The sequence below is a fragment of the Misgurnus anguillicaudatus genome, chromosome 1 (assembly GCF_027580225.2).
Source record: "Misgurnus anguillicaudatus chromosome 1, ASM2758022v2, whole genome shotgun sequence".
NCBI lineage: Eukaryota > Metazoa > Chordata > Actinopteri > Cypriniformes > Cobitidae > Misgurnus > Misgurnus anguillicaudatus.
This window is the reverse complement of record NC_073337.2, coordinates 11413631-11433601: the sequence shown is the minus strand read 5'-3', so window position 1 is coordinate 11433601 and position 19971 is coordinate 11413631. Positions and strand designations below refer to the sequence as shown.

At 37.8% G+C, this 19971-nt stretch overlaps 1 protein-coding gene across 10 annotated transcripts in view; it reads right to left on the bottom strand.

Annotated features, from left to right (window-relative positions):
• eps8a (EGFR pathway substrate 8a, signaling adaptor) overlaps window positions 1-17820 on the bottom strand; it is a 43044-nt gene extending 25224 nt beyond the window's left edge. For 5 of the 10 annotated variants that reach the window (XM_073866366.1, XM_073866388.1, XM_073866395.1 and 2 more), the window contains exon 1: window positions 17639-17820. The gene's annotated coding sequence lies outside the window, so the exon portion shown is untranslated. The remainder of the gene's footprint in view (window positions 1-17638) is intronic. The other 5 variants (XM_073866417.1, XM_073866424.1, XM_073866430.1 and 2 more) reach the window with 2 other exon arrangements.
• Between the last annotated feature and the right edge of the window lie 2151 nt (window positions 17821-19971).

Sequence of the window (19971 nt, the reverse complement as noted above, 5' to 3'; positions counted from 1 at the left end):
TTACTAGTCTTCTTCACTAGTTGTCACCCTCTTTTTTGCCTTGCGAGATGTTACCAAGGAGCCTGTCATTCTTTCATTCAGTGCTTAAAATGGCGGTTTTAGGTGCTTCATCGAAGTTGATGCCACCTTCACATAAAAAGTAAGAGGTATGGAAGCATTTTAGATTTCGCAAGCAAGATGACAACGTTAGTGTTGTGGCTTTAAATTTCTTTTTATTAATTACCCACTCGTAAACTTCTGTTCACTGTTCTATATTCATTGAGTTGAATCGAGAATAAAAACCGACCCGAGAATCGGAATCGAAAATTTAATCGAGAATCGAATCGATTTGATGGCTTGTGAATCGAAATTGAATCGATCTGGAACATCTGAATCCTAATTTCCTCTTTCTGACCATTCTCTGTAAATCCCAGAGACAGTTGTGCGTGAAAATCCCAGAAGATCAACAGTTTTTGAAATACTCAGACCAGCCCATCTGCCACCAACAACCATGCCATGTTCAAAGTCACTTATATCCCCTTTCTTCCTCATTCTGATGCTCAGTTTGAACTTCAGCAAGTTGTCTTCACCACGCCTAGATGCATAAATGTATTAAAGGGATAGTTCGGCCAAAAACAATATTAAACCCATGATTTACTTACCCCCAAGCTGTCCAAGTTGCATATGTCTATCGTTTTTCAGACAAACACATTTTCGGATATTTTAGAAAATATTTTAGATCTTTCAGTTGATTAAATGTAATATTACGGGGTCCAGCCATAGTCCACGACCTTCAAGTCCAAAAAAAGTGCGTCCATCCTTCACAAATTAAATCCAAACGGCTCCAGGATTATAAATAAAGGTCTTCTGAGGGTAATCCGTGCGGTGTTGTTGTAGAAATATCCATATTTAAAATGTTATTAACGTAATTAACTACCTTCCGGTAGCGCCGCCATCTTAGACTCAGGAGAGAGTATTAGTTAATTACTTTTCTTAGTGACGTATGACAAATTCGGAGGGCGGGGGGACAGAGCAGCAGCAGAGAACGTACCTCTGTATGCTGCGTAAGCTCTCATCCTGAATGCGGATGACAATAAGATGGCGGCGCTACCGGAAGGTAGTTAATTACGTTAATAAAATTTTAAATATGGATATTTCTACAACAACACTGCACGGATTACCCTCAGAAGACCTTTGTTTATCATCCTGGAGCCGTTTGGATTTAATTTGTGAAGGATGGACGCACTTTTTTTGGACTTGAAGGTCGTGGACTATGGCTGGACCCCATAACATTACATTTAATCAACAGAAAGATCTCAAATATTTTCTAAAATATCCGAAAATGTGTTTGTCTGAAAAACGATGGACATATGCAACTCGGACAGCTTGGGGGTGAGTAAATCATGGGTTTAATATCGTTTTTGGCCGAACTATCCCTTTAAGTTGCTACCAAAAACAAGCATTTAAATGGCTGTACAAAATAAGTGTATATTCACATGATGACCTCTGACCCAGAGACATCAGACATCGCCCTGTGACAACAATCACAATCAAACATTAGAATAACCCTATGACAACAATCACAATCAAATGATGTGCTGTGTTTGACAGCAGATCTGTCTGTTCTCAGGCCATCAAACTCTCATTCTCCATCGGGTTAATTATAAATTAACATTGACTGATTCCAGCCATGAAAGAAACAAATTCAACAATTCCGCAGATTTAACTCACTACTGGAATTTTCTCCCAACCCATGGCTGAAAAAACCATATTGCGTGTAAAACCCTGATCCCATAGCCATGTCACCGTGGTAACCAGCAAGCTGGGAGTTCAAGGACAGCCTAGGAATATTTTACAGGCACTATAAAAGAGAGAGACAGAGAGGATTGTGGGTAGAGGTGTGGCTGGTTGAAAAGGTTTTTCAGATGTCCAGTGACACACATCTCTGATGACGTTTGTAAAAACAGAATAATGGGGAGTGTCCAAGTATTTTCATTTATTTATCCACAATAAACTTTTACAGCAGAGTGGTAATAAAGCTACCACATGTACTTTAAAATGACACAAACAACAAATAGTTTTATTCAAACTGATGGTGAGACGTCATCTTTCAAACTCTCTCAGTGATTCATAATCTTCTGCTGTTGTGTTGGATCTGACCAACCAGATATATTTATTTAATCTCTCACTTTGTGTTCTACAGAAGAAAACAACACAAGAGTCTGAAAGCTACCGAGCCCCTAAGGTGACATTGGAGCAAAAAATCTAAAGTTTAGGTTCACATGCGCACGCATGAGCACGGCGATGGTTTCGCGTGAGCACGGCGATGGTTTCGCGTGAGCACGGCGATGGTTTCGCGTGAGCACGGCGATGGTTTCGCGTGAGCACGGCGATGGTTTCGCGTGAGCACGGCGATGGTTTCGCGTGAGCACGCAAAATTAAACTTTTATATTTTTGCTTCATGTCCCCTTAGGGGCTCTGTAGAAAGCACATGAAGGGTGAGTAAGTTTATGTCCTAACCAGATGATCAGAAGAGAAGTTTGTTCTGTGTGTCTACACTCCTGTAATAAACTGAGCAAACACACACACACACACACATCCTTAACTCACCATGACCACACCAGGCACAAACACACACAACACCCTAACATCTGTGTCACGGCAAATGATTTTAACAAAAAAGTTCAACAAAGAACTGCCACCTTCAAAAATAATTATAATATAGACGATAGTCAATAAACCTAACTGTCATCTAGTGTGATGTAAAGCAGTGCATCCATCTATAGGCTGAAGATCAATTAAATACAGGTGATCAATTCAACCACAGCTTTTTATAAACAAACCGATTATCAACTCAGTCCATAGCCCGCTATTTTCAGATAATCAGACGGCGTAATCTGTTTTTAACTATGCCTATAGGAGTGCCGAGGAACATGTGTGACACAAACACACAGATGTCTAATGACAGTGAAACAAGAGCAGGTGGAACTAGACCCATCTTGACCTCTGTGACTTTCAGGAACCTGATCTGACCGCACCCACATCATGAGGTCAGAGCTTACAGAGGTTATAACATATTGAAGAAGATAACCCTATGACAACAATCACAATAGGGGTGTGCCATATCATACTGTCCATGATAACACCCGTATCATTTTTTACATGATAAAAAATTTCATTTCGCAATATAAATGATATAGCGCCGTGATGACGTATGCCGCATTCTCGTTCCCTAACGCGTACAGCAACAACACCTGAGAGCAAGAACAGCATGTCAGCAACACTGTCGAGTACAAACAGTCTGTAAAGGTACACAAGGAGGAGATACTAGCAGCTGGTGATGTGTGGCCCAAAAGTAAACAAATGACTGAACAGAGCATCACTGTGCAAATTGCTTTAGTTACTGTTAAACTAAAGTGTTAAGGAGTTGTGTTATATAGGGAAAACACTACTAATTCACATATAGGAAAATCTAGTTGTACTGATGCATGTTTACTTAATATTTAATTAGAAAGATCAATCTTTTCTTTTCATTTTCCATTAAATGATGTGATCTGATGAGTTTAAAGCTCCTTTTTACTCTGTTTATTTCTTCTGCGATTGATGCGAAGCATCGTGCAGCTTACTCCTGGGTCCTAAAGTACACCCCATTTCTCACAATATATGCAGACCATACTGCCCTACAAAGCGAAAGCGCAGTAACTACGCATTTGGTCAAAATTGAGTTAAGGGTTAAAATGGGCTTTGTGAGATCTGTTGTGTCTTGTGACAAAGTCTCCTGGTTTAATTTTGTCCCATTTCAGAGAAATGTGTGTGCCAAAATTGCAGTAACATGTTTGACTGGCTGGTGTAAAAAACTTTAAAGCCATTTTTCTCAGTTTCAGTGTTTGCGTAGATACTGCACTTAGCCTTTGGAGGGCAGCATAGACACAGACAGATTACTTGCTGATTTGTCCTGTGTTAATATGAAAATCTGATTTATTCACTTTGGTTTTATCTGAACTAGATGAACATTTATCTCAACACCCAAATGTGCCATGATTAATGTAATTTATTTGTTGTTTATGTGAACAAAAGTGTACTTACATTTAAAATAAATTTTAAATTGTTAGCTAATGACTTGAGTTACTGGGATCTGTTGGGAGTGTATGGGAAACCAGTAGAAAATCTGTGGTAGCGTCATAGTGATGGAAAATGTTTATACCATTTCATCTCTAGTTTGTACTTTGTTTACATTTGACTCATGCTATGTGGCTGTGTCATTATTACTGCACTTTAATGCTGCTTCTGTCACCTTATGACAGTGTTCACCAATCCTGGTCCTGGAGGGCCGGTGTCTCTGCAGAGTTTAGCTCCAACCCTAATCAAACACACCTGAAGCAGCTAATTAACAGGTGTGTTTGATTAGGGTTGGAGCTAAACTCTGCAGAGATGTCTGGCCCTCCAGGACAAGGATTGGTAACCACTGCCTTATGACAATGGATTTACACTTCAAATTAGGTAGTCTGTCATCAATGACTTATTGCAGAGGTCCCCAACCACCGGGTCGTGACCCAGTACCAGGTCGTGGACAAGTTGCCACCGGGTCGCAAGAACGTCCCGGAATTTTTTTTTATAATAGCCACGTAATAGCTTAATCGGGTATTTTATACTTTAAGAGCCGACTTCAAATAACATCGATCATTTCCAGTGTTGTACAGAGTCGCGCTCTCTCTTTTTCTTGGTCTCTCTCTCTCTACAAGCGCATCAGCGATCACATTGCTGTCATAAGAGTTTTGAGCATACAGTACTTCTAAAACACAATCGATCAAAGAATTGCAGAGTTATAACTTTATAAATTATTTGCAAATGTAGCTCGCAAATCATGTAAATAAGCGGAGACGTTCAACTGTGTGACATGGGCATCGCAAATGACTGAAAAGTAATTATTTTATTCTTCTTTAAAACAACTTCAGAATTATCCAGCGATCGTGGCACCATGATCATAATAAACTATTAATCATATTTTAACGGCTGTGCTTTTAAGGTAGATTTGAAAAGGAACCTAAACTGTCCTATGTCAATCATCATTAAAATCATATGGTAAACGTAAGTCTCCGCACCTCTGCGCCCAGCCGCAATTCTTCTGGCATCTCTTCTCCTTCACTGCATTTTTTTTTGTTCTGTTACTCGACCAAGATTCGAGCTGCCTCCGAGAACAGCAAGCCAAGTTCATTTACCATTAATTATTAAGACTAAATGGACAGGTAAACTAGTGAAACAATTAAAGTAAAAAAACAACCCGCCAAAATATGATTTTACACATCTATAGAAAATATACTATAAATAAAGCAATTATTCATTTTCCTAATGCAAGGTTATTATGTTTATTCCGTTTAAAACGTTATATATTTCAAAAAAAGAAAATTTTCAGCACTTTGATTGAACAGCAACTGAGCGACCAACACCCCCCTTAATCTCATCCCCCGGTCCGCACATTTTTTTTAAAGCTGGAACCGGTCCGCAGTGTAAAAAAGGTTGGGGACCCCTGGCTTATTGGATGGAAAATCCCCTTCTTTTTTATATTTTTTATACTGTCAAAAATATTATTACCGCAAATATTCTTAAAACATCATGATATAATTTTGAGGCTGTATTTCCCTCCCTAAATCACAATCAAACATCAGACATCACCCTATGCCAACAATCACAATCAAACATCAGACATCACCCTATGACAGCAATCACGAACCAATATCAGACAAAATACTAGGGGTGTAACGATACACCAATTGCACGGTTCGGATCGGTTTACGGTTTTGGCGCCACGGTTCGGTCCGGTTCGGATCGGTTTGCTGTGGGTGTAGGGTTCCTGTCATTTAACCAGCAATGCTAAGGAACAATAGATTAACTTAACTTAATAACAACAACAAAAAATAACTTGATGTTTTCTTTATTCACTTAAAATCAAACTTTAACTTTAGTAATGCAGGACTGTAAATAGCTGTTTATCAGATCATTCCTTAGTTAAAATGCTGAAAATGTTACTAATGAAGTCGACTAATGCATGAAATAAATGTACTATGAATCTGTAAATCTGCGTATAATGTAGGTTTATTATCAGTTATGAACTAATCACACACACACACACACACACACACACACACACACCAGAGGTCGCGTTAGACTTTCACTTTAAAAAATTCTGCCATCACTTATTATTCGTCATTTCATGCTTTAATGATAATACTTTTTTGTTTACATGTTCATTTTTAATCATGGACTTACAAAACGAGCATTCAAGTTAAAATGTGTTTAATTATTTGTGAAGAAGAGAACAGATGAACAGAGACCATGTATCACTTTACATGTTTAACATCATGAAACAGATGAATTAATGATTTTTTTCTCACAGTGACAGCGGAGGCGATTAAACATGCGAACTTGTGCTGAACTGGCAAAAATAAACAAATCAAATCTCTGTTGCGATTAAAATGGCAACAAACGTGTAAACCCTCTGTTTTTACCTCAGACAGACGACGTCTTGTTACATTTTTACTTTTGTTCTGGAGAATGATCTCGCGCTCTTCTATTTCACTTCGGTTAACCCGATCTGACACGCAAGCACACGCACACAGTTACGACAGATTGTGTGTGATTTGTCTACGACACGAATTCCATTCCTGTACTCCACTGGAAACCCAAAATGCTCCCACACAAGAGACTTAAATGTGTCCGGGGGATCTGCAATCTCAGGCGGAGCAGCCATCCTGTGACCTGCGCTCACTCCCGAGTCATGACATGACATGCACTTGGAAAACAGTAACTTTGGAATATACTATTTAGAACAGCATTTAAAAAGCTCTTATTAGTCGTTACTAATACAATTTAATCAAATATATGCAAATATATTTTTTAATAAATAGATTAGTTAGTCAGATAAGTGACATTAACCTCAACAATGGGCAGCAGGAGGCGTGAAAGTACCGCAACACGACACGGGAGGTTAGCGATTCGTATCGTGGGTAGTGTATCGCGATCGCTCGGTTCGTAATATCGTTACACCTCTACAAAATACTATGCCAACAATCACAATCAAACATCAGACATCACCCTATGACAGCAATCACGAACCAATATCAGACAAAATACTATGCCAACTATCACAATCAAACATCAGACGCCAACAATCAAACATCAGACATCACCCTAAAACAACAATTAAAATCAAACAAGAGATAATAACCCTAAGACAACAATCACAATCAAACATCAGACATAACCCTACGACATCAATCACAATCAAACATCACCCTATGCCAACAATCACAATCAGACATCACCCTAAAACAACAATTAAAATTAGAGGTCGCACCAATTTATCGTCCGGACGATTAATTGGCCGATTTTTGGCATATTTAAAAAAATCGGCTTTGGCCGATTTAGCTGCAAAATTAGGCCGATTAATATGCAGGCGCATCTGCGGGCACCTAAGCGTTGTTGTAGAACTCGTGACGCTGCCTCTTGCTGCAAGCAGATCGCTCCCGTGTGTGTGCAGCCGTGCCTTGTTCACAAACAGCTTTAGTAAACGATGGCGGGATCGCGCAAATTAAGCAGCCAGTACAACAGCGCGACGGGCTTATGTCTCGCGGTGCACTGTCCGTGCAAAGATTAGGCTCATTTCATGTGATTAATGAGTGATGACCATCTTTGTTTGTGTGATAGAGAGAGCAGAGCCACGCGCGCTGTCTCCCTGCTTTTATTATTCAAAACAAAACTGACTCGATGGCAAAAGGTCGGAAGACCAAATCATATCCACCGAGGAAATGTTTTTCGTGTTGTTACAGTAACACTTTGTTTACAGTTTTGCACTGCTCAGCCTGGATTACAACACAATGCGTCCGATTCGCGAACTGACTCCTTTGAACGGATTCATTTGAATGAACGGTTGAAACAACAGATCGGTCCCAACACTAAACTCACAAGACGTCACTGTCAGCACAATCAGTCACTTATAGCGCCTCAGAAATGAGAATGTAAATGTGTTTATAAAGATTTGCCTTAAATAACAGTCTCAACTAAAAAACATAGACATTTACTATGTTAACTTTATGATGAATAAATAATTTATCAGGTCTACCAAATAAGGATTTTATCCTACAAAGCAATAAAAGCCATGGTAAAAAACTGATCAAAGATGATGACAGCAGAGTGTCTGATAAATGCATGGTGCAGAGGAGGTTGTAAAACTCTTCAGAAAGACCAGTCACAATTTTTAAAAATACTTTGACTTAAATAGTGACATTTTAACATTTAAAATATCTGCTAATCATGAGAACATTTTGATTATTATGTACATATAGAAAATCGTCCAAACATATCGGCCATCTGCTGCCCTGATTTCTAAATATCGGCATCGGCCAGAGAAAAAGCCATGTCGGTCGACCTCTAATTAAAATCAAACAATAGATAATAACCCTAAGACAACAATCACAATCAAACATCAGACATCACCCTACGACAACAATAACAATCAAACATCAGACATTACCCTATGCCAACAATCACAATCAAACATCAGACATCACCCTAAAACAACAATTAAAATCAAACAAGAGATAATAACTCTAAGACAACAATCACAATCAAACATCAGACATAACCCTATGACATCAATCACAATCAGACATCACCCTACGACAACAATCACAATCAAACATCAGACATTACCCTATGCCAACAATCACAATCAAACATCAGACATTACCCTATGCCAACAATCACAATCAAACATCAGACATCACCCTAAAACAACAATTAAGTTCAAACAAGAGATAATAACCCTAAGACAACAATCACAATCAAACATCAGACATCACCCTACGACATCAATCACAATCAAACATCAGACATTACCCTATGCCAACAATCACAATCAAACATCAGACATCACTCTGTCAACAATCAAACATCAGACATAACCCTATGACATCAATCACAATCAGACATCACCCTATGCCAACAATCACAATCAAACATCAGACATTACCCTATGACAGCAATCACAATCAAACATCAGGCATCACTCTATGCAAACAATCACAATCAAAAATCAGACATCACTCTATGCCAACAATCACAATCAAACATCAGACATCACCCTACGACAAAAATCACAATCAAACATCAGACATCACCCTATGCCAACAATCACAATCAAACATCAGACATCACCCTACGACAAAAATCACAATCAAACATCAGATATCACTCTATGCCAACAATCAATCAAACATCAGACATCACCCTATGCCAACAATCACAATCAAACATCAGACATTACCCTATGACAAAAATCACAATCAAACATCAGACATAACCCTAAGACAACAATCACAATCAAACATCATACATCACCCTACAACAACAACACAATCAGACATAACCCTGTGACAACAATCAACATCAGACATAACCCTAAGACAATAATCACAATCAGACATAACTTTGTGACAACAATCACAATCAAACATCATACATCACCATACGACAACAATCACAATCAAACATTATACATCACCCTACGACAACAACAACACAATCAAACATCACCCTATGGTAAAAATCAAACAACAGACATAACCCTGTGACAGCAATCTAAAATCAGGCACATGCAACTGTTTAAAGATACGAACGCTTTGTCTATCTATACATGGGCAAAGTGACAAAACAATGTCACACCAGCAGATTGGTTTACACTGGAAAGTCTTTCTTGATCATGCCAAGATTCTTTTTTTTTGTTCTTTGTTAACACTTGTTCTTTGTAAACTGTCTGAAACATTTCTATTGTTTAACAATACTGTTATATCACAACCAGTCACACGCACACACAGAGTGAGCTGAAGTTAGTAAAATATGAAACAGAGTTAAACAGAGTTTGATGATTAATTCTCATTGAGTCTCTCTGACATCACAGAGAATAAAAAAGATCCAGCAAAACACTGTAAAACACAGAAAAAATGTAAAGTATTAAGAACAGAAGTTAACAAGATAGAGATGTCATAGGGGTCGCATAATGACAAAACTACATTAAAGATAACATGTGACATTCATCTAAACATGCTGTCAGTGTAACCTAAAATCTTTACTCTGATTGGTCAATACCTACAGGAAGTAAACTCAGCAGCAGTTATTGTGCTCTCAGGTCAGGAGCAGCTGTGCTATGAATAGAGGACAATAAAGGACAATCTGACTTTGTAGATAAGACAGAGGAAACACGCTGAATGAATGAACATTTGAGCAGGCTAACTGTAGATGTTCTGGATCTGTACATGTTACTGGTACTCGACACACACAAACAAACCCAAAAATGAAGAGTTATATATGAGGTGATCAGAGCTAGCACAACATTACACACACTACACGTTAGGTCTCATTCATGAAACATTCGTAAATATACGAGTACATGCGTGTAAACAGACCTTTCCAAAAACTCTCCTCCTGATTCACAAATACTTCTTAAACGTCAGAGTTGATAATGAATTGTGTGTATGTTAATGAATTCCAATAATTCGTGAACATGGGCGCGCATGTAGCTCATTCATAAGTAGCATAATCCCTGCCTTTACACTACAGCTACGCAAATTACGTACCTAGGAATGCTATAATCCTTTGGACTCCATTCTCTGGTTTGGCTACATTATATTACATAACAACTGCAAAGGCCTTTAAAACGGTCTGTCAGTCCAGTTCTGTAGGCTACACAATCATGGGGAAGACTGCTGACTTGACAGTTGTCCAAAAGACGACCATTGACACCTTGCACAAGGAGGGCAGGACACAAAAGGTCATTGCAAAAGAGCCTGGCTGTTCACAGAGCTCTCTGTCCAAGCACATTAATAGAGAGACGAAGGGAAGGAAAAGATGTGGTAAAATAAAGTGTACAAGCAATAGGGATAAGCGCACCCTGCAGAGGATTGTCGAACAAAACCCATTAAAAAATGTGGGGGAGATTCAGAAAGAGTGCACTGCAGCTGGAGTCATAGCTTCAAGAACCACTACGCACAGACGTATGCAAGACATGGGTTTCAGCTGTCGCATTCCTTACGTCAAGCCACTCTTGAACAACAGACAGTGTCAAAAGGGTCTCAAAGACAAAAAGGACTGGACTGCTGCTGAGTGGTCCAAAGTGATGTTCTCTGATGAAAGTAAATTTTACTTTTCCTTTTTTAAATCAAGGTCCCAGAGTCTGGAGAAAGAGAGGGGAGGCACACAATTCACATTGGTTGAGGTCCAGTGTAAAGTTTCCACAGTCAGTGATGGTTTGGGGTGCCATGCCATCTGTTTGTGTTGGTCCACTGTGTCTTCTGAAGTCCAAGGTCAACGCAGCCGTATAACAGGAAGTTAAGTCTCTTAAGTCTTCCTGCTGCTGACCAACTTTAGGGAGATGCAGATTTAATTTTCCAACAGGACTTGGCACCTGCAACCAGTGCCAAAGCTACCAGTGTCTCGTTTAAGGACCATGGTATCCAAGTTCGTAATTGGCCAGCAAAATCTATGGGGTATTGTGAAGAGGAAGATGCGATATGCCAGACCCAACAAAGCAGAAGAGTTGAAGGCCACTATCAGAGCAACCTGGCCTCTCATAACACCTGAGCAGTGCCACAGACTGATCGATTCATGTCACACCGCATTGCTGAAGTAATTCAGGCAAAATGAGCCCCAACTAAGTATTAAGTGCTGTACATGCTCATACTTTTATGTTCATACTTTTCAGTTGGCCAAGATTTCTAAAAATCCTTTCTTTGTATTGGTCTTAAGCAGTGTTGGGTAAGTTACTTTAAAAAAGTAATTAATTACTAGTTACTAATTACACCTTCAATCATGTAATTCGATTACTTTACAAATTACTCATTCCAAAAAGTATTTAATTACTTATTACTAATTACTTTCTAAATCCTATTTAGTACATGATACAAGGATAGGCTTGAAATGGCTCAAAGAAATAATATATAAAAGTACATCAATTATTCTCGTCCAACTTTAGGGGCCAATTCTCTCTATTAACTAACTATTAACTACTTTTGCCTCAATATACTCCAACTACTGCTTATTAATAGTAAAGTAGTTGTTAATTTTAAGTATTGTTAAAAATTGATAGGGTTTAGGACGTAGAATAAGGTTTTGCAGAATCAGGCATTAATATGTGCTATTAGTATTGATAAACAGCCAACATCTCATTAATTTTAATGCATATAATCAACCAGTTAATAGTGATAATTGTAAACTTAAACCATGTTAAATCCACTATTGTACTATAGTATATACATAATTGTTTTAGAGTCCACACACAGTATTTAGTTACATCAGAAGTAACTGTAATTAGATTACAAGAAAAATAAGAGTAATCCCTTACTTTACTTTTTCAAGGGAAAAGTAATTAAATTACAGTAACTAATTTCTTAGTAACTAGTTACACCCAACACTGGTCTTAAGTAATATTCTAACTTTATGAGTTACTGAATTTGGGATTTTCCTTAGTTGTCAGTTATATTCATCGAAATAAAAAAATAATAAAGATTTGAAAAATATCAGTCAGTGTGTGTAATGAATGCATATAATATACAAGTTTGTTTCCCTTTTTGAATGGAATTAGTAAAATAAATCAACTTTTTGATGATATTCTAATTATATGACCAGCACCTGTAAAGATGCAGTACCAAGAAATAACTTCTCCATTGTTGAGTTGTACAAGTATAATGATTGGTCAGTGTAGTGTTCGTCTCGCCCCTCCTCTACTATGATTGGATGGCTGTGTAAAAAAAGACAGTGACGAGCTCTGTGTTTTTCTCAAAGTTAAAGAGTAAAAAATTAATAGACAACAGCACAAAATAACTCGATACATAGTTTATCACAAACGATTTACACAAAAATTTGTTCTGCTCGTGTTTCATGAATGAGACCCATTTCCAGTGTCAAAAATTTCCACAGTCAAAAATAACATCTGTATGAACAGTCTTAAACGTAGGGCCGTTCAAAAAAATCGCCTGCGATTCTCAAAAAAAAAATCGGGTTCAAAATTGACTCCGATAATCTACGCGATTTTGCCTAGCTTCTCTGTGAACTACAGTTCTGTACAGTAAATGCCGCTCCATCTGAAAGTAGCTGATGGCGATTTACTTCCAATCACCCAACCGGCTTAACTGATGAAACACGCATGAGAATCGCAGGCGATTTTTTTGCACAGCCCTACTTAAAGGGTCACATCAGTAGATGCTTTCATTGTTCAATTAGGTTCACCTAGAATCTATAAAGTTTTTGTTTGCTTTATGGCTTCACAACAACAAACACTTTTCCATTAACAGTGGTGTAAGGATAAAAAACAACCAATCACTCCACAAAGTTTCCTCCAAAACACAGCAGATGTCACCAAGAGACTGCAGCTAACAGCGCTGTTCTCAAGCGATTATGTGTTCTTAGCAGCACACATAAATGTGCCAAATGCTCCAGTGACTGCTGAAAAATCTGCGTGCCACCAAATCCACTGTTGATGTTTTCTCACTAACAATAAAACTTCACAGTGACTGTCTGCTGATCATACATACTGATAAACATCTGCCAGAACCTATGTGCATCATATTTGACATAAAAACAAACACACATGCTCGCAGCAGAAGATAGAAGATCTCAGAAAAACAACAACAAGGCTGAGGAGATCCAGAAATCCTCCAGGAGAATAGCTCTGGGCCTTAGGCCAAAACAAAGATTTCACATGAATTCTGAAATCCCAGATGAGAAACATTCAGACATTGATGTTCCCTTGTGTTAAAAAAAACTATCAAATGTACCATACTCGCTCAAATGGCTCAAGTTACTGATCTGAGATCAGATAGTCTTTGTGGGAAGATCTGTATTTTCCAGAAAACTATTTGTGATGAAGAGAAATCATCTGTGCTATAAATGTCTATAAGAAATCTCTCTGATCTTTCAGAATTGAGACAGGCTCATCCATCATAAATGAAAATAATAATGGAAACATGAAGTGATTATATAACATCCACATTTAACCTCGTAGCACAGGGACCTGCACAGTTCATAACACTAATTATTTAAACTCACTTGAGACACTAACGTCCCTATTAAAGTCATGTTAACCATTTACTCTCTCACATGTGCAGAACACGTTAATGTTTCTCAGTATTCAGCATGATTCACATTCAGAGTCAGGGTTCAGAGATTTTAGAATTTACCTCATAAATAAATCAATTTAAATAATCTTTAATCTTTTAACTTACATTTCACTGTAAGTCGTATCACGTGTATAACCGTGTACGTGACAATCCTTCAGCTTTAATGTAAATATGACAACCAATGACAACACTGACGTTAATGTAATGCTGGTGACACACCTAACAACTTGCTGAAACATTCTAAGATTGGACTAAACACACATAGAGTTTCTTACATTAATGATTTTTATGTGATTGTAATAAAAGACTGATTTACATTCATAATCTTTGCGAAAATCCTTTATCAGAAGTAGGGGTGTAACAGTACGCAAAAATCACGGTTCAGTGCATACCTCAGTTTTGAGGCCATGGTTCGGTTCCTTTTAGGTACAGTAAGGGGAAAAATGCAAACATTAAACTGCAGGTTGTTTATTACTATAAACTTTTTTTAACAATTTGTCTACACTATTTTAAACACTTTTTATTAAAATAAAAAAATAAATATATATATATATACATAAAATAAAAAAGAATAAATAAAATACTGCTGAAAAGTTCTCCACTAAATAACATATTTTTTTACATTATTTTATAACAGTAGGTAAACCTTGCACTAAACTAATTCAATTCCTGAATACAATTATGAACTATTAGCCTACATTTTTGCCACCAAATTTTTGTTTCTGGTTTGATTTATTTTGGATTTTTTGAAGTCACAGTATTGAATTGGTTATGTACCATCTCTGTATAAAAATAATATTACTGCTCTATGTGTAACTGCATAGCAAGCAACATGATGATAAACTTATTATGAGATGAGTGAGTTGCACACATAGCCATCTTTCATCTTTTGCACATTTCTCCTAATCTTAAACTAATCAGCCCCTCCGCAGCTAAGTAACAGCTGAGTAAGCCCGGGTTACAGCTCTTCTCTGTCCCGACTAACTGATCGCATTGTGACGATGATATGATTGACGTGAGGTGCAGATGAAAAATCTGATCACGCATTCCTTATGCTTGCTGTCACAGAAAGCGCGTCTCATGATTGCGTAGCAACGAAAGACGCGCAACCTCTCACGCACTTTTGAAAGAACAAAAAAGCGCGTTGACACTTGTTTAACACGCGATTTAAGACGCGACACGTAATCGGCCCCGTAAACGTTTACATCAATAATCAAACGAATATACAACTAAGTAAATAAAAATCTTTCTGCGGGTCGAATTATGTTATATGTTTGACAGAAGACTTGCGCTGAACGCGGAGACTTCCGACACTTAATATGTTTGTTTGGAAACGCACACAACATATTATGTTCCACCTATGTTCCGCACACAAAAGATTGCATTCGGCCATTTGGTGCACATGTGTACCGTGCCGAAAGCCATGTACCGAAACGGTCCGATGCGAATACACGTACCGTTACTAGGGCTGGGTATTGGCAAGGGCCTCCCGATACGATACGCATCACGATGCATGGGTCGCGATACGGTGCAATACAATGCGTTGCATGTTGCCATACATTGCAATACTTTTTCTTTTTTTTTATACAAAAATAAAAAAATAGAGCTCTTTGAAAGCTGCAGGTGTTTTTAAATTTTCTGCCATTTTCTCACTCCCTCTAACAACTACAGCGGTGGCAGAGGAGGTCGTTTGACGCACACAGAGGAATTTGATAGTTTTAAAATATCGATAGTAGAGATCGAAATATCGATACACTGTCGATACAGCTAACTATCACGATAGTTAGCTGTATCGATATTTTTGCACAGCCCTAACCGTTACACCCCTAATCAGAAGTAAATCGCCATCAGCTGCTTTTAGATGGAGCGGCATTTACTACACAAAGCCGTAGGTCACTGACAAGCTGGGCCATATAGCATACATATCGCAGGCGATACGTCCGCAATAATTCATGTGAAATTGTCCCGATTGTAAGCTACGGCTTTGTGTAGTAAATGCTACTCCATCTGAAAGCAGGTGATGTGGATTTACTTCTAATCACGGAACCGGCTTCACTGACAAGATTCGCAATGCCAATCACATGCAAATTATTAGTGCTATGTTCAAAATCAATGCAACAATACATCTTCATGAACGGCAGAAGATGCGCGCATCGATACAGCACCTTCCGTATTGATTCGGATGCACTTTTGAAAGTAGCGTGACGAATCGCTGTGATCCATATGGAATGCGTATGTGACTCGTGGAGAGAGACAGGTAGGTTTCCGTGTCCGTCTCGTGGGTGCATGCGTCTGCACAACTTGCGCGTCGCATTCTCTCTCTCGCGCGTGTGTCTTTAAAATCAATGCGTTCAGTGTGAAAGCGCAGATATCTTAGCCTATACTACTGCAAAGGGCTTTATTAGCCACTCTCTTATAAAACAGTAACGTTACTAACGCATTTGAGAAGACACACGACAAAGAGCTGCATGTGAAAAGTGTACGTCTAGAGAAGAGATACAGAGCTACTTAAAACTACAGCTGTCACATTAATAATAATTTGATTTCTATTAAATAGTATTAAGTCTGAATGCATGAAACATATATTCATAGATATAGAATAATTAAATGAGAAACAAATATAATGCCTAGAGTAAGGCACTATCTTTGTAAAACTTAATTTATTTCTACAAGTTACCCCAAAAGCTAACAAAAGAATGGCAAAAACACAACTGTTACAACACTGCTTATTCAGATAATAATAAATAATAATAATAATAATAATAATAATAATTATAATAATAATAATAATGTTACTAAATTCTGAACAAAAATGTAATGTGTATGTAGTGATGTGCATCGTATCGTGACCTTGTATCGGGATACGTATCGCATCGGGAAATTGTTAGCGATACACAGCCGTACAAATTATCGCCCATCTCTAGTTACTGGGTTGTTCTTTTCACATTTTCTATAAAAGCACTGGGGACCCAATTATAGCATGTAAACATGGAAAGTCAGATTTTCATGATATGGTCCCTTTAATGTAATATTCTGATCACAGTATTGACGTTAATGTAACATTCAGATCACAGCACTGACGTTAATGTAACAGTCTAATCACAGCACTGACGTTGATGTAACAGTCTGATCACAGCACTGACGTTAAAAACATTCTGATCACAGCACTGACACAGTCTGATCACAGCACTGATTGTACTAATGAAGCTCTGAGAAGACCTGAGACGAGCGCGTGCTGGCACCTGCGCGTGACGCGCTCTGCCATGGCAACCACAAAGATATTTAACGCGCGCTACAGTTAAAACAGCCAACAGAACACAGCAGCACACATAATAAATACAACAATAAACACACAAACACGACTGGTGAGTTGCTTATGATTCACATGAACGACATTTACAGCCACTGTTGACACGCTGACTGAAAACAACCGGACTGAAACATACACAACTGTGTTTGTTGTGTGTGTGTGTGTATGTGCTCGCGCTTACCTGCTTGGCGTCTCTACCGCATGACAGAAGCTCAAACGCACGCGGACAGTCCGGTGACGGTTACTGTCAGTGACTTTCTCCGTTTAATCGGTAATTGAACTGCAGCTCGTTTGAGTTTCTCGCGCTCCTCCTCACCGACACTTGCGCGCGACCCACCAGCGCCTCCACGCGCGCGCACGCTTCATCACACCTAGAGCGCGCAGGTGAACGTGCCTCTCAAATGAACTGAGTAACAGAAACCTCAATTTCACCTTGGTTGTTCCCTTTGCCATTAATAGATTTACAAATTCACAAATTAATATAAAATCCGAAGATGAACGTACCAATTGAATTGGTAGTTCAACAGTATATAATAAAAGAGTATTATTATGCTGTATTACAGATATTTATAGATTAATTTAAACCATTCTTGGTTCTAAAATAAAAATTGCAAAAAGATTATCAGTTCATGTGTCAGTTTTTGCTACTGAATTATTAGCAATCATACTAGCTCTACAGTGGATTGAAGAAAGAACTGTGATATAGTGATTCAATGCCTGCACTCACTAGTCTACCCCTTAAGAAAATGAACCATGTTTTTATGGAAAAAGTGTAGTAACCATGTTTTTAAGTGTACTGATTACTATTAGCAAAACAATAGTTTGTCTACAGTAACCATGGTTTAACAATGATTTTTAAAAAACCATGGTTATCAAACCATAGTTATTCTGTGGTAACCATGGTTTTACTACAGCAACCATGTTTTTTAACTGTACTAGAACCATGGTTCATTTTCGTAAGGGACTAACTAAGTAGTAAATCTGAAGCTAGACAAGATCTAGTATTTAAAGTTTTCTGCTTAGAATAAGGACTTCCCATATAAGGATTTCAACTGTACTTCCAACACTGAAATTGCCCATAAAAGAAATAAAACAAGATTCTTATGGATGAAAAACTTTCAAAAACTCAAAAACAGAAATACTCAGACAGACATATGTCCAACTGGTCTTTTGACTCTTTGCCTATTTAAGCATGAGAAATCCAACACTTTAATAGCTTTAACCCCCCACCCAATAATAAATCTGCTGTTATTTAAATAAATTGTCTGTGATCATAACTTTTTAATAAATGCAGGAGTTTCTTGACAAACTTTCTTTATTGTATTGCGTTGCTATTTCGACTGGCTGGACAGATGAATAAACTGGTGATAATGTTGATAACTTTAAGGCACAAGCATATGCATGTTAGAGCAGAGGCATGTGTGTTTGTCTTTCACTTCAGCAGCTGGTCATATGAAACCATTTTCATCTGGTCATTTCCATGTCAAAGCCCACATTTAAAGGTGATGTATTATTTGGATAGTTCAAACAGAGCCGAACAATACATCTGTTTGGGTGTAACCAGTAAACTATATGAGTCCTCTTTTAATCTTTTCACATTTAAATTGAATGGCCTTGCTCTTTACAGTAATGTAATAATCCATATTTACTTCTAGACGCCATTGCATCTAGAACACAGTCATGTACAACTGTGCTAGGGTAAAGTAATTTTGAGAATTTATAAAGATTATATAAAATATATATATTTTTGACATTATGTTTTTATCTAATTTTTGCCTTTTTGTGTAAACATCTCTTTGTCATGAGCTCATCTCCACTATTTATAATGATTTATTGAGTAACTGATGGCCTTTGTATGCCTGTTCCTGTGTATAGTAACAAGTTTTGTCTCTCTGTGCTCATGTGAAGGTGTGGGCCTACAACCAATTGTTTGTCATTTATCCACTGTCATTCACAGACCCTTAATCTGAATGATGCTTTTCTTTCAATCTAAATTTAATGGTAATAAACTGGATTAAGTAGTGCCTAATTAATGCACTTTGAATTTGTTCTTAACATTGGCATTTAAAGATGTTTTTTGTAAGGTAACTTTAGTGGTAAAAGTTAGAGTGTGATGCGTAAATATTTTCAAAATTGTTAAGAGACGCATCAAATAAACACAAACGTGTATTATTCCTATGTGATCGACATAAGTAAAATAAAAAAATAGCAGAGGATGGTTTCGATCCATCGACCTCTGGGTTATGGGCCCAGCACGCTTCCGCTGCGCCACTCTGCTTTTGATGCGAAAGTACGGTTATACGGCTCATAAACACGACACTGGCGTCAGGGTTGTTTAATGGGTTGTAAGTTGCTTTTGTATTAGTAGTCCTGGAACTGTAGTGTCATATTGACAAAATATTGACAGTATTTCAGTTTATATCTGTATTATATATATTTATATTTAAATGTTTATACACTTTTCCCGACTTCTCGGTACATCTGAGTTACTCAGTCCAGCTCTTATTAGTGCCA